This window comes from Helicoverpa zea, chromosome 6 (assembly GCF_022581195.2).
Source record: "Helicoverpa zea isolate HzStark_Cry1AcR chromosome 6, ilHelZeax1.1, whole genome shotgun sequence".
In the NCBI taxonomy this organism is placed as follows: domain Eukaryota; kingdom Metazoa; phylum Arthropoda; class Insecta; order Lepidoptera; family Noctuidae; genus Helicoverpa; species Helicoverpa zea.
In genome coordinates, this window is record NC_061457.1 from 13,327,282 (window position 1) to 13,343,702 (window position 16,421).

Sequence of the window (16,421 nt, forward strand, 5' to 3'; positions counted from 1 at the left end):
TGTTAACATTATTGTACGCACTATCTATATCTAAAAAACAGCCCATAGTTGTACAGCCCTCAGAGAAACCGGTTTGAATGGAGGATATTAAGTAAGCTAGACCATCTATACACGATTTATTTCTACGGAAACCCACCGTGTTAACAGAAAAAACATTTAATTTTTCAACAAACCACTCCAGTCTCCTAAATAAAATGTAATGAAATATTTTGCATATGCAAGATAACAAAGAAATAGGACGAAAGGAAGTTACATTGCTTAGATCACGACCAGGCTTTGGAATAGGCACTATACAGATGTCACGCCACTGAGATGGAACAAACCCATGATAAAAGAATTTATTAAATAAAGTAAGCAACACCGATTTGCCTACGTCAGGTAAATTTTTAATCATAGAATACGATATGTCATCGCATCCAGGAGATGTATCCTTAGATTTAATACATTTATTTAATTCCTGGATAGAGATCTCACATTCTAGTAATGGGTTGTAGTTTTTAACTGTAGGGGGCCTTGGGGACACATGATCTGGTGTTAAAGAATATAATAAGTTTGTGGCATTTTGAGGGTCTACATAACTAGGAGGAGATCGGAAACCCTTTAACCATCTCATTTTCTGCCACATTTCACTAGCCGATGTCGTGTGATCAACTGAGGAGCAGAAATTTTGAAAGTCCGTAGCCCTAGCCTGACGGATTAACTTCTGTGCAAAGTGTATTCTGTCATTAAGAATATCGAGATTATTGGGGGTAGGGTTGCGTCTAAATTTTGATAAAGCTAGCCTGCGCTGTGCTACTGCGTGTGAGATTTCTGCTGTCCAATACGGTTTTGGTAAAAATTCTGAGGTAGGATTCTGGTTGAATTTTACAAGCGGGATGAATTTGTTAGCAGCGTCATTTATAATAACTAAAAAACTGTCGTAAGCCTCCTGCAGGTCACTCGGGATATCGAAACTAGAAAAACGTTGTTCTAAATATTTATTATACGATGTCCAATCGGCTTTGCGGAAATTTTTTTTCTTGAGTGAGGGTAGATGAGGATAAGTAGAAGTTGAAATTTTAACGAGTAAATGATCACTACCCAGGTTTTCATTTAGAACAGTCCAACAAAAGTTGTGTGCAATATCCATAGATACCAAAGATATATCAGGAGAAGACTGTTGTAGGTAATTATCTACTAAACGAACACGTGTATGAGACCCATTGTTTAAGACGAAAAAGTTACTATCTAAAAGTGCGTCATGGATGAGTGACCCTCTGTGATCAGTTTTATATGACCAACTGACGTGATGGGCATTAAAATCGCCCAAGATTAGCGTTTTGGATGAACATGACGCTAGCAAGTTACTCCAATCTTGGTGAGTGGTTAAAATTCTGGAAGGGCAGTAGATTGCAACAATATTTTCAAACGGTTCACAATTAAAAACCCTAATACAAACTATTTCGATACCACTATTGTTAATGTGAACGAATTTCTGTTGCGCCTTAATGGATTTGTGTACGAGTATAGCTACACCGCCATATGAGTCATCTCTATCCGCACGATAAGCACAATAACTGTTAACTTTAAAATTACACTCCGGCTCGAGCCACGTTTCACTAAGGGCAGCAATATGAACCTTTTCTTGGCGCAAAATTTCGCAAAAGGAAATTAACTTAGGCTTAATACTTTGGGCATTCCACTGTAAAATGTTTAACTTAAGTGCCTTAGGAGCCATCACAGGGTCGTATTTATAAAACTAAACACAGATTTTATCCAAGGCCAATCTGAAACAAAACTAACGGAAACTAACATAAACCATTCTAGGCACAACTGTAATATGGATTTAATTTTAAAAGAAAGGTTATGCTGTTTGAGAAAAATTACTTCCTTGATTCTGTCCCAAAGCTCCTTAATGGACGGACACTGTTCCTTTTGGCCCTCATCCTCATCAGACGACATATAAACGTCTTTACTGCCTCCATCTGAATTCCAAAATGCCCAATCCTCCTCAGTGGATTTCTTTTGACGCTTTGATGACTTAATGTTAGGATTTAGGGAGCGAGGAGTAGTTTTAACTGCTGACTTCACTTCATGAATAATGGGTTTTGTTTTGACGGTTTCGGCATAAGTCAGTTGACTAGGCGGATCAGGATATATATTCTTACTTGGTGTCTGCTCCGTTCTAAGACGTGGAAAAGTGTCGCCACAGCTAGGTGTAAGTAGGGTTCGTGTGACAGTGTTTTCGGGGAGAATGGGCCTTTCAGGTGGGACATACATTTCTAATGCTTTTCTGTATGTGCATCCAAACTCCGCCATAATCTCTCTCAGCTTCCTTTCTTTTTTGTACGCAGGACAAGCCTTGCTCAAAGATATATGGTCGCCTTTACAATTGACGCAAGAAAACGAAGTGGTGTCGCAATTCTCATGATGACCCCCACACTTGGGGCAAATTACGTTTTTAGCAGGACACATTTTACGGGTATGACCTAATTTCCAGCATTGAGAGCATTGGGATACTTGGTGTATATAGGGGAAAACCCTCACGTTTATATCACACACGCGAACAGTTGCTGGTACATGGCTACCGTCAAAACATAGTCGAAGGGTTTCACTCGGGCACCAACCGCCTTCATCTCGATTCCGTCGATTAAGCCTATGAACTGATATAAGCTTTGTTGGGGCTGGACAAGAGATATTTTTAAGGATCTCGTCATCGGTGAGTTCAAGGTCAACATCTTTGATAAGACCATAGGAAACAGAGACTTCCGTAGCCCTCTGCAACCTCCAACCTTTCTCTAGAAGTTTCTCGCATGAAAAAAGACTCTGTGCAGCTGTTTCGCAGTCAAATTGCAGACGAACTTTAAATGGGCTTAAATACTTTACTTGGTGTACCTTGGTTATGTCATTTTCCTTTAAAATGCGTGCCATTGCAAATTGTTTAGGAAGACGTTCTTTATGAGAAATGTAAACTTCATATTTTATTTCGTCCTTAATTGTGTTATTGCCACCGTATCGTGACTTCTTTTTTCCCTTTACTTCCCTCCATGTATCTTCATCCTCCGTACTACCTTCTCTTTGTCTCTTGGCTCCTCTTAACAGTTCCTCATTGGTCTCAAGGTCATCTCCATCATCAATAGCTTCTATATCGAGAGAATTATTCAAAAGGTTGTAAACATCACTCGCAACAATCGGCGTAACTGAACGCGGTGATGCGTTAGCGTTATCAGTCATATTGCATCTAAAACTCGGTGAATATGCCTACAAATACAAACCGGAGAACGGCCGGGCGAACCGGCGCACACCGGTAATGTTGTTGTTGCTGCTTCGTAACAGCTGCGCGGGCGATAGCCAACGAAACGCGTCGAAAACACGACTAGGCCGCGCGAATGCCGCTGCGGAACTAGGTTTGAACTTTTAAAATTCTTTTTTGTCTACTGCGGTGAAGCTTAGCAATAACATTTTGAATATGGAATTTAATGCAGTCCTCGGTAATATTTTTTTGCATAGCGTAATTATTGTAAGATCTACAACTGCTTATAGAAGTAAATGATGATGCAGCTAACTTGCATTCTGTAAAGTCTCTTAACGGGAGAGAATTTTGTTTCTACAGATAAATGTAATTCTATGCTCTACCGAAATGTAGAGTCTATGACACACACATACCATAGACTTGAAGTAAACCACGTGATTTACGTATATTGATTTCATACAAAAATATAAAATTAAAAATGGTCCTCCCGATTGGCTGTTGAAGAAAGTTTCTTCGTTTTGAAAGCGTGCGTGAAGTGATATTAAAACTTACTGAAGCTGAAGATAACTAAATTCATTATTGTGAACTTATCTATATCTTTAATACGAGTCTACGTTCGCAAAATACCACCAAAGACTAACCCAAACTGGATCCACGTACAGCATAAAGTACGTAATGTGTACGTTATCTGAAAGTGCGTAATCAACAGGTGTATTATCTTATAGAACTTTATGTAAAGCTTACAAAACTATTCATTAGATCGAAAACAAAATGAATCAAGATGCGTCGGCGTCGGCCGTCCGTCTTACAAGTGAACTAATAAACAGAATTGTTGCTTGAACAGTATTCAGCATTGCACGGGTTTAATATTTAAATCAGTATGAATAAAATCAGTTTTCTAAGGTACAAAAAATATAGGATTATAATACGCATTTTTTGCTTCAGAAAAGACTAGCATATCGATTTCGACTAGGTACAGCATTTTTATTTTATTACAAGATATAAAAGAAAAAGTTATCTTGATTTGATGGAAATCTATTTTTTTGCAACATATTATGAATTCAAAGTGCAATACAGTTCATTACATTAAAATAGACCACCCATACATGCTAACTTTGACACTAATTCATAATAACCAAAAACGATTAAAAATCTGCCAAAGCTACCAAACATATTCAATCCCAATTTGTAAACACAACCGATCATAAGTACAGTCGCGTCCAAAAATGTTAGCAGCGAATATTATGTGATATAGGTACATACAAGTTAACACTCGAGTGCATTCATTCCGGCCTGATTGATAGAGTGATTGATTGGCACGTGACGCGAACACTCCCGTGTAATAGCCCAGTAAACAGGCGGGATTTGCGAACAAATTCTACCTCTAAATTGAAATTATTATTTTTCGTTTATTAATGCTGGAATTGATTTAGGTTGTTGGTGCAGTAATTTGGTTTTGGGATTCTGAACGTTCGAGTCCGATTTATTCTAAATGGTTGGTTTCATAGAAGCTTTGTCACTCACAATCATCTCTTAAGTGGGGGCTCTAGGAAACAATATCCCATATACTTCGCCCCATTAAAAACTTTTCCGTTATGAAATAAGCTATATGTACGCCCCAGTGACACGCACACAGAAGTCCTTACTTCCGTGCACGAAACACACAAACAATCACACATCCATACTCAATAACGCTTCGCAACAGCATCTTTACAAGTCATTAGACGTGCCACCCCTCCCCCTCGCTACCCCCTCACCCGAGGGCCCCGCACCCGTTTGTAATTAACTGAGGGCCATAAATTGACCGTAACTGTCATATCATATTGATTTAGTCCCGTGAGCGTACCTACGCCTTGCTCCGAGTTTTCAGCCTCGCTGGGGTAGGGGAAAAATTAAAATTGTTTGGATTGACGCTATCGGGCGCCGCGGCCGGGGGTTGATGCTCGAGTTAGTGCTTCGTTTGTCTCCCAGGACAGACTGTGGCCAGCCGAGACTGTAGTGACTGCGCGTAGAGGTCATTTATATTTGCACTGTGCACATATTGCACGGTGATGTGACAATGTATTACGTTAAATGACTCAATGAGTGGTTTAGTGGCCGTGTCTAATCTCTGCTGATAGAAAAGTTTTCTTAAATTCCTGACTCAGAGCCCCAGTAAAATAACGAGCCGCTGAAAAAATTACAACCATCCTATTTTATTTTCGTTCGTCTATTGAAACAGATTCATTCATTCTTTCATTGGTTCCATTCATAACAACGAATTTATCACATCAAATGTTTCAATTGCATATCAGAATTCCGTAATAAAACAAACAGTGGTGGGATCGAAAATAGTTCGAAATCAAATGTGATACGACTCATTTAAATCATTTTCACATACAAAAAAATCGTTCCGTATGCATACACATACGTCGATGCCCACACACAGCCGTGAATGAAGTGAAGACAGCATTATTACCGCTTTGCAACGATTGAGACTGTCAAAACAACGCTAACTAGCGAAATCGAACAACATTTGGCTGGCGGATGATAGAAAACAAACATTTACTTGCCATTCTTAAACAGATGATCCGATTCAACAAACATTATTGAACGAATTTACGAGCCATCGAGATCAAAGTCGTTATACAAAAATATCTACAACAATCAGGAGTGCGGCGTTAGTTTCTTAAGAGCTGCGTGTTAGGAGCACTTTTGTGCGTGAGATCACTTTGATGGCTGTCGATGCAAATTGGGCGCCATGTTTTTTTTCCCGCGCCAACAATTGGTGCTGCCGCATCGAAGCTTCTTTTTTCTACCGTAAGTTCCTGATCACGCTAATTCCGATTTCTGATTGTAAAAACTATTTTTTGTTTCAATTGTGTAATATTTAAGACGTGTTCTCGAAACGATGATTGGTACGATGGTTGATCAAAGACGGCCTGGATTATACAACCTTGATGTGTGAAAGATTAATACGTTTTTACAAATATCGGAGCATTTGTTTGGACAATAATTTCATAGCTGATAGGAAACTTTGCAACTGGACCGATGACATGATTCAATCTTCATCGTTATTTTGAATTTGATCTGTATTTGAAGTCTGATGACTGACTAATTGTATAACATTTCCCCTGGCTTCTGTTGTGTGGGTAATTATATCTGTCTGAATAATCTTTAATAGCCAATATTATATTCAGTGCAGTCTAGTCTCCAGTACTTCAATTCATCATTTTCGTTATCATTCAGCTATCACTCAACATTCAGATTCTAACTTGTCAGTTGTGATCTCCAGCAGTCAAGATTACGTGATTTGTAAGATAAGCCCAAACATAAATAAAATTATGTTTATCCTACTGTTAAACTGGTTCCGTTTTGTCAGTGCACACGAAAGTATTTGTTGTATATTGATATTCGGCACGATTTTATCTTATCTTTCAATAAGTCGAAATCAGATACACGCACAGCAAACTCGTTTGTGTCTAAGGAAAATATATTTAGATGGTAATGTCTCTTTTACATAAACTAACATGCATCTCTCTGGCGTCGATTTAGTCACGAAATCAATACATCAGTTAGAAAGCACACTACTGTAACTCAGTCCTTGCTACACCCAATTTGACAGCCATTAGAAAAAAACGGGTTTTATTTATCGGCCCACTAAAATTCCTAGTGATTTCACATCTAGGTAACTTATCTTATAAATCGTGAAATGTGTCAATTAACTCCAGTTTAATGTCGTATTTATGTTAATGGACGACTGACGGACATTTTTGGGCATACACAAAAAGATCTCGGCAGGATGCGAGGCGAGTACACTCGGGGTTTTACTAAATGTCAAATGACTTAAATAAGTGTTGCGGCTTGAGGCTCGACTGACGCCCCACTGACGCCTGACTGATTGCTTGATTGACTTTTCGCATTCGAGGGTTCAGTTTTTTGCTCCACCGCAGCGAAAATGTCATTGCTTTATTTAAAAGCCTTATCAATCAGATGAATAAACATTTTATTATTTTTACACACATAACATTTACTGCGAAACGATACCCATTAATAGAGAATCAAAGACCGTAAATTAGTTAATGTGACATAAAATTATTTTAATATATCATTGCTATAATAACCATCAAACGAATTTAAGAAGCGGCTAAAAAGCTGTCACAATTTATGTATATTGCGATCATTTGTGTAATAAGAAAGAATTAGTAACAACTTAGCAACAAAACTGATTATTAATAAAAAAACAAATTTCAATCACTAGTTTAGTGGATGGTTGTCATAAAAATAATATAAATAACCTAATATAAATTATTGGGGTATCGAGAAATCTCGCTATGGATGTTAATAATCGTGGTGGGATACATAAAACGGTTCTGTTAATACATTCTTGACGATCGAGCCGTGGGACTGTTTGTATATTATTTATGTACCGGCTTCACTTAAAGCTATGATCCGACCTAGACCTGCCGTAAATTTTAATGATGGAATCCGAAAAAAACTATTTTTTAATAAATAATGGTGTATCAATACATAAATAATGGGACCAGTCGGTCGAACTAGTACCAATAACGCGAATAAAAATAAATATTACTTAAGCATTCGAAATAAATATGGCGGATGATTTATGGCGTTATTGACATTGGGTGCGCAGTCGCAGGCGGCCATCTTGCCAGCTAATTGCCAGTCTGTCATTAAATCAGTCACGCATCGAGTATAGACGGATGTTTGAATATTTGTTTAGGTGGCGACAACTAAGTAAATTAACATTTTTTATTTTAATTCGTTCCTAAATGATTTTCAAGTCGTCAGGCCAATCGTTTGGGTGGCATTTCGTGGTGTATTTAAATATCTAGGCATGGAGGAACGCCTCTTTAATGTCACTATAAGTGGGCACATGTTTTACTAGAACAAGATTATTAAATATTTTAGGCAAATTGATCATTAACAAACATGATGAAAGCGTGAAAGAGGAACATATAATTCGACTAATTAATATTTATCTCATAACATAAAATATGTAAAAAGAATCGCCTAATAGTTAGGTTCTTGCAACATATTATTATTTTTTATGTGTTAGAGACCTTTAGCAACATTATGCATGGTTTAAAGTAGCAAAGTTGACATTATAGGGAAAACCGTTAGAATACTGAATAGTGGGTACATTATAGAATAAACTGGTACCGCTGCAAGCTATAGGCTATAGAATAGACAATGGTAACTTGTTGCTTACAGTGGAACATAGCTGTGAAAAGTACCAGTGAGAACTTTTACGGTTTAGGTACATTTAAGCTTTATAAAGACTGCTATTATAAATATTAGACGTTCTAATTTATAACTTTATAAAATTAATTAAAACAATGACAATTTAGACGGAGCTTCTAAAAGTATGCTCAGAATTATAAAGAATATCTAGGCATTTCTAACCTAAATTAAAACGCTTAATATTTAATTATCCTGTTTTTAATAGTATGTGTGAACTTATTAATAAGTATAATTTTTTGGCGTGTGAATCAAACAATTGTGTAGAAGTAGTGAGTAATTAAAACTTTTAACATTGTTGTAATATTTTTAATTTAAGTAATTTGTAAGCGTGTTACCTTAATAGGACCGAGATCTCTTTACCTAGATAAAGATATTATTAATTAATATTCGCAAAATTATATAACTGTCAAATTCCTTATAAATATAAAACATCTAAAGATGACGAGTCTAAATTCATTCATTAAAAGACACAATTTGTTCATGAAACAATAGTCGCGTCATTCAGCAGCTATAAAAACAATAATAAAACATAAATTAAAATAACTAAAGTATTATCGCTTAACGTTTTACAATCGTGAAGATAGTAATTTGTTAACTATAGTGGAATAATTCAGAATTCGTACTGAAAGACCTAAAAAGCGATACCTAAGTGTATCACAATATTCAATGTCTTCATGACATCATCTCTCTAGCCTTTTCCCTACTATATTGGGATCAGCTTCCAGTCTAACCGATGCAGCTGAGTACCAGGTACCGCTTTACAAGGAGCGACTGCCTATCTGGCCACCTCAATCCATTTATCCGGGCAAACCAATACCCCTTGGCAAGACTGGTGGTCAGACTTACTGGCTTCTGACTACCCGTAACGACTGCCAAAGCTGTTGTAATGAGAGCCGGGACCTACAGTTTATCGTGCTTTTTCTGATACAAGGTGTCAAGGTATCTTGAAGTCACGTCAGTGGTATTTAGGTTTCTTAGGATATTAATTTTGTCTCTTGTATTCATAATTGGTCTGAGATCATCTTATGTAGGAGTAGACATATTAGATACAAGATACTAGTATCAGATATCACACAAATCATAACTATGATCAAAATTCAAGCCTTAGAACGTTGTAGACGATACTAGACTCCTGCTTTCTGCATGTGGATAAAAGGTAGCACATATGTCTTCTCATAATAGGCATGAAATATGTCACTGCCAAGCTCTTACATATTTACACCTTTTCAAACTTTCGCATTTATAATAATTTAGTCAATTTAAGTGCACTAACATCTGGAAGAATTTCAAGCTAACATCATAAATGCGGCAAAAAGTTTGGTGTTAAATTAATTAATAACTGTCACGTAGAAATAAATGTCGATAATAAAAATAATTGCAATATATACTAGCACTTGGTAACCAATTTATATATGATATTTTTTATATTCGAAATATAGCATGAATGATAGACCAGCTGAATAAAAGTGACGTCAAAAATATTATTTTTGCGACAGATGTCCTGCAGGTGATTATAGGAAATTGGTCATATTTCTCAAGTTACCGTACTAAAACATAAGTACAATTGGTAACTGTTTAATTACGATTCAGTTAATAAGGTATACATTTTTTATACAGTATTATTAGTTTCATAATTTGTTCCTATTCTATACACAGAAAGCACAGTATTTCAGTAGCTAAGTACTCACAAAATTCATCAAATCAAAATTCCTTTTACATCTAAATCATGCTCTCCACTCAACAACTGATTAAAACAAACTTTCGACTACAAATTAATAACCCGAAAATGCATTATTAAAGTAATAGAATCCCCCAAAAATGTGCTATAAATATAAAATATTGAATATCATAAACAAGTCAAAGTTATGGGATCTCTAGCAGATGTCGCGTCACATGGCATCTATAAATTTTAGTTGTCGTATTCAAAATGTCCGCTTGAAATTGTTTAATATTATATCCATAACCGATAGTTAGTAGTAAAACATTCCGTACACGTAGTACGGAATGTTTTAGTTAGAATCCATTATGGTTTGTTACGATTTCAATAAAAATATGATGTTGAAAAGTCTAAAGTAGATAGCTCCGAGATTTTTCAGAAGGAGATGAAAATGTTATCAATAAAAATAATTGTGTCATTTTATAAACTTTATTTATAAGAAGGAAAAGGATATTTGCGTTGAAAAAAAAAACTTATAAAAAAGAATGCAGTCTGTATTATTTTTTGGTTTTTGATCAGCGCGTAAGAGAAAAATTCGGATCGGAATTAAGATGATATAATACTTATTCTGATTCTTACAATTTCTGATGATTTTTGAAATAAATAGCTTCATGAAAGCCGTATAGATCACGAGTAACAGTGTACCAGTAAGTTTTACTAAGTGGAATAAGGAGCTAGGAACATTACAAAACGAGTAAGAGCCATGATTTGACATATTATAACTAGATGCCGCAAAGGGTCTCTAATGATATCACGTATATTATTAGATAGCTGATTATTCTAAATAGATAGCTGAAGAATAGGTCAAATATAACTAGCATGATAGATCAGCAAACATAACTTATAAAAAAACAATTATAAATAACATAATAGGCGAAAAAATGGAATTATCATCAATTATTGTGCATAAATTGACTTAGATTGCCATTGGCTCTATATTTTAAATGTTTATTTTATAGCTCCGATCCAAATGAAAATAAACTATACTAATAAAATAACTAGTAAAAAACAATGCAAATGCAACTTGGCCATAAATTTTCCATTATGCATATTGCAATTAAAAACTGCTTCGTTTTCAATCAATTATAATTATTAATCAATGTCGTTGGTGATTGTGATATGCAATAAAACTTTATTATTAACTTCTATTGTATTATTATTTATGACATTTGATTGTCAGGCTCTGCGTCACTCGCGTCAATCATTGTTACGTTCGCGTTTTTTGTTTCTTGAATATTTTGCTGTTATTTTTCTCGGTCAATCAGTAATATAGTAAGATTCTATTTTTTTTTGTTTGTGACTAGTCGTTTTAACGCGGTTTCACCCGCGTCCCTTGAGAACTTTTTTTCATACCGGGATAAAATATAGCTTATGTTACTCGGGAAGAGTGTAGCCTTTAGAATTTTTTAGAATTTTTAAAATAGATTCAGTAGTTTCGGAGCCTTTACACACAATAAAAAAAACCCTTTATTATATGTATTAGTATGTAGGTATAGATAAATAATTTCATTCGGATAATTATTTAGTTTTAACTACAGTGTTAGGGAATGTGGCAGGTTTGTAAGGTTTGCAAGCAATGCGGCTGGAAGGAGCACTTTTGCAAGCATGGCTAAGTGGCTGACCTGTTTGCCGAGGTCAGGGTAATAAGCAGGTGTACTTTGTGCTGATACTGAGAATCCATTAGTATTTATTTTCATTTAAATAGGTACTTACTTTGGATGATGGGTTATACAAAAACGCAGCAGTTTAAGTCATTGGGAGTTTAATTCTTTTTACATAAGTAGGTAGTATGAAGAATATGATGGGAGCTTGATTTCATTTTAGCATATCTATTCATGAAGTTCTAAATCGGGCCGATAAATAAATTAATTGGGCTCTTACATACCTACTAAGTACTAACTTACCTATAAATAAACTCGCAAAATATCATCGTTAGAAGCTGAATGTAAAAAATAATAATTTAGACATTATATCTTCTATGCATTCCATGCGTCTTGTAATTTATGAATTAATAAGTAGATTGAAACAACAATTATAAATTTAAGAAGCCCGCATTGTAATCATTTAGTGGTTTTAGACAATACAAACAAGCCAAGGAAACTAAAGGGGATAAATGCTTAGAAAAAATAATTTAACAGTATGTTATTTATTACAGTTAAATAGGTACATAGAGCAAATAGGTATTACCTACTAGATAAATAATTATAATTCTAAAAAAAAAACTAATTTAACTCCGAAAAACAACACAAAACCCAAACCCATCCTGACATTTGGAGTCAAATTCAGCTCTAGTACTCTAGGCATATTGCGTTTTCCAAAACGTCTTTATGTACACAATGTTTATGATGCGGCGTCCCGCTCTAGCGCCCCGCCCCCCTCCCCGCCCCGCCCCCCGCGCCCGGCAGACGCGCTGCAGACGCTTGGGGCGAACGCCACTCGACTATTTAAAATGACGACTGTGTGCATTGCTTTACAAAAATAAAGATGGCGGACTAGGGAAAAGGACGCTAGAGGATGCAAAAATATTGCACGTTTCTTTTGCTCAATACTTCTTCTATTCTTGATGGATATGTCAAAGTGTTTGATGAACTTTTTTTGAAGTTATGTAACTTAGAGTTTGAGGGTAAACTTGACTTGAGGAATACATATTCAAAGCCGCTCTATGTAGGTATCTGGGTTCCTATATGCTAGAGCTTTTGTGACTTATTTATTTGAATAAATGATAACATGGTTAATTAGCTTGTAGTTAATTAATTAAGGCTGATGCCTATTTATTTAAAAAAAGTATACTTATGGTTATATCAAATTACAAAAGCACTAAGTTTACTTACTGGGATTCTAACTCGACAACGACACGACTTAGATATTGTTTACCATATTGTCCACACATTTATTCAGTGTGTAAGTACCTAGTTATACATTTTGTCAAGAAAAAAATATTTTGATGTGGTCAAATAATTATTTTTTAATCCATAAAACATTTTTTACAAGTAACACAGACGTTTCCGTCACTAATAGTTTCAGTCGGACCGTCTTCCGTAACTTTTTGAGAACTTTATTCGAAACCTTCGAGTCTCCAAAACTCTCCGTATCCAAAGCAACGATATCCTAAGCTTACTTTTTTTATTAGAAAATAAGTTTATTCACATGAAAAAGTGTTTATGTAATAGTTTACAGTGTTTTCATGTAGTTTTTCCTTTGTTAGAGCTTATTTTATCAGCAACGGCCCGGCACAGTACCGTCGCGGGCCGTCGCCGCATCCTCACTGAATTCAGCAGCCGTCACAAAGTTTTCAGAGCCCACCACGCATTGTCAAACTTAACACTACTACTCTAAACTATCTACTCCACCTAAATATACAACATTCCGGCTACATGTACACAGTTTTTTTCAAAGAAACACTTTGAAATGCGTGAAATATTGTTAAAAAGCGATAATAAATTCAAATGTAGTGTTAGCATTTGTTTGACATGTTATACTCAAAGTATGCTCACCTTCGTTTTCCAATAAATATTCTTATTTGACAGACAATAAGAACTCCGCTCCACCTGTCACAACGAGCACCTAAGCAAGCAATGCCACTCGAGGCCCTCTCATATAACCATTGTTTTCTAAACTTCTATTTGTTTTCGAAATACGTGAAACGAATTCCTCAGCACATCAAACACTAAGTACGATGTCGTTGAACCTCTTTCCAATCCATCAATAGTAAACTTAAACAAATCAGCCGTATTTGAACAGATGGGCTGCGACGGAGCAAATACCGGTGGAGCTTACTGGGATGGCACAGCGTGGGTCACTTCACTTCACTAAGTTAACTGGTCACAATATTTGGCACAGCACGTGAACATGTGATTGTGTGAGCGCGTATCGTGGCGTGTTTACGCGGGCGACAGCGAGCGCGGGTGCGATGCGGTGGCGTCGCGCGCCGCGGCCGGAATGACGCGCGAGCCGGCCGCCGCGCCGACAGCGCCGCGCGGCCGACAGCGGAACTAGCGCACTCAATCACACGTCCAACGTGATAAGATGCAACTGCTTTTTTGCAATACTGCATTCTTATTGTGATTGATCTTGGAAATTAATATGGCTGGTTATTGTGGGTATTGTGTCGGGGTTTGGGTGAGGTTTTAATATAGTTTTGGGAAGTTGGTTTGTAATATACATCGATGTATAAAAATAGATATTGGAAAGAATTTCCACTAAACTCTCTACAAATACAATAAATAAGCAACTATTGTATTATTTCACATATTTTCTTTAATTAAAAGAATGTTTGCCTCATCTCCTAATAAAAAATATTGCATAAAAATAAACAATTAAAGAAATAACAAACAAAAAAAACTTTCATTCACACAAAATTCAATACTGAAATCGAAAATACCCCGAAAAAAATTCAGTCCTCAAAAACTGTACGTACTTATGTCAAAACATTGCAAAAAGTCAGTGGGTCTGACGTGACCTTGCAGCGTGCAGGCGGGCGCGCGTGCAGTGTCGCCGTCCCGCTCGCGGGGGGCGGAGCCTAGTCACCGCCCCCCGCCCCCCGCCCACCTCACCGCGCCGCCTTTTTACCTTTTTGCTCGCTGGTAACTCACTTTCGTTACGAGTTGTACCTACGTAGCTTATGCGAGATTTTATTCAAATAATTAATTAATAATTTTTATTTTTTTTAAGTAATTAGTTTTTTGTTTGTTTAAATTATTTTTTGATGTTATTTTATTGTGAAGTTTGATAGTTTGGGAAAGTTGATGCCGTTTCTTATTATTTATTTGTTAAAAAAATAGATCATGATTACGTATTCTATTATATTTCGTTTGATCTCGTTTGCTTTTGTTTTACTTAGGTAAGTTTTTACCTGAGCATATCATACTTAGGTAGATAAAACAAAAGCAAGATAAAACATATTCCGTCTTACCACAAAAACTTTTAAACGTCAGTTTATGCCTTGTCTAAAAAAATGTCAAATTATGACGTTGACATATGGTTCATTTTGCAGCCAAAATTTTATTAGACAAGCGTAAAACAGGGTTTAAAGTTTTTGTAGTAAGGCCCATTATGTTTACACAGTTGGGCACAGATTTCTTAATTCCTACCTAGTTACATGGGTCTATGGGATAAATTATTAGGTAGGTACCTAAGTAATTAGGTAGGTATACTTATCACCATTAGGATTCGACTTGAGTTTAAACTTCATAGATTGTATATTTTTTACTTTAAAAAAATCAATAAGTTACCTACTATGCAATGTTTTTTTTTTCAATAAATTCTTTATCTTATAACATTTTAGTTTTATTTGTTGGTAGAGACTTAAATTCCTCAAATTAAATAATCCAATAACAATAAAAATAATAAATCGACAAAAGCTATTGCCAAACTGCAAACAATCTCAATAAATCCCCGCACAAGATTCATTAGGTGCTCGTAATAATGATAAAAAAAACTTTGCACATTCAGTCTTCCTCCTAAAACACGTTACACCATAAATATCTCATATTTCCATTACATTCTCACATAACATTACCGACTACTTTTTACATAAAACCAAGCTACTTAATAAACCACTTTACAGCCTTAAAAATAAGGTCCAAAATCGAAGGACCAAAAAAATTTCAATAATAACCCAAAACACGCGTAATTTTACGATCGAAATCGTAAAAATCCGATTCTTTTTGTTCGTCAATATAATTTTATTCGCGTTTAAGTTCACTTATTAAGAAGACATGTGGGTTATTTTGCCGTTTTTACCAACGATTTTGACGAAGTTCTGATAAAAAAGAGTCAAGTGTGGGAATTTTATTCAGTTGCTTTTAAGTTGGTTTTGGTCCTTCGGTCCGTGGAAACAGGTACCTGCTCTCACTACCCTAATACAAAGGTTAATTTATTATCTTTTAAGCATTTCTAAATAGGTAGGTAACATCTTTGGTCAATGCAATGAGATATGAATCAAACTACTTATTCAATGAACTTCTATTCAGATTTACAAATTTTTATTCAAACATTTTTTTGACAATGAATCGAATTAGGTAGGTATTCAACTAGGTAACCATTTCTATTCAGATTTTTTTTCACCTATAAAATATCAATCTAAACTTAACACTAAAATGCTAAAGCTTACTTCCACCATTGTTGGATAATAAAAATTACCAACAATGATTATTCTGCAACTCTGTATTCACTTACCTACTTAGTAAGTAATATTCAAATAATGAACTCATACGAATGTCAGTATTCAAC

General features: G+C 35.6%; 1 protein-coding gene across 1 annotated transcript in view; it reads right to left on the bottom strand.

The window, feature by feature from the left end:
• LOC124630976 (protein tiptop-like) overlaps positions 1 to 14,124 on the bottom strand; it is a 252,303-nt gene extending 238,179 nt beyond the window's left edge. Inside the window, exon 1 of the mRNA XM_047165039.1 lies at positions 13,685 to 14,124. The gene's annotated coding sequence lies outside the window, so the exon portion shown is untranslated. The remainder of the gene's footprint in view (positions 1 to 13,684) is intronic.
• Positions 14,125 to 16,421: the final 2,297 nt, after the last annotated feature.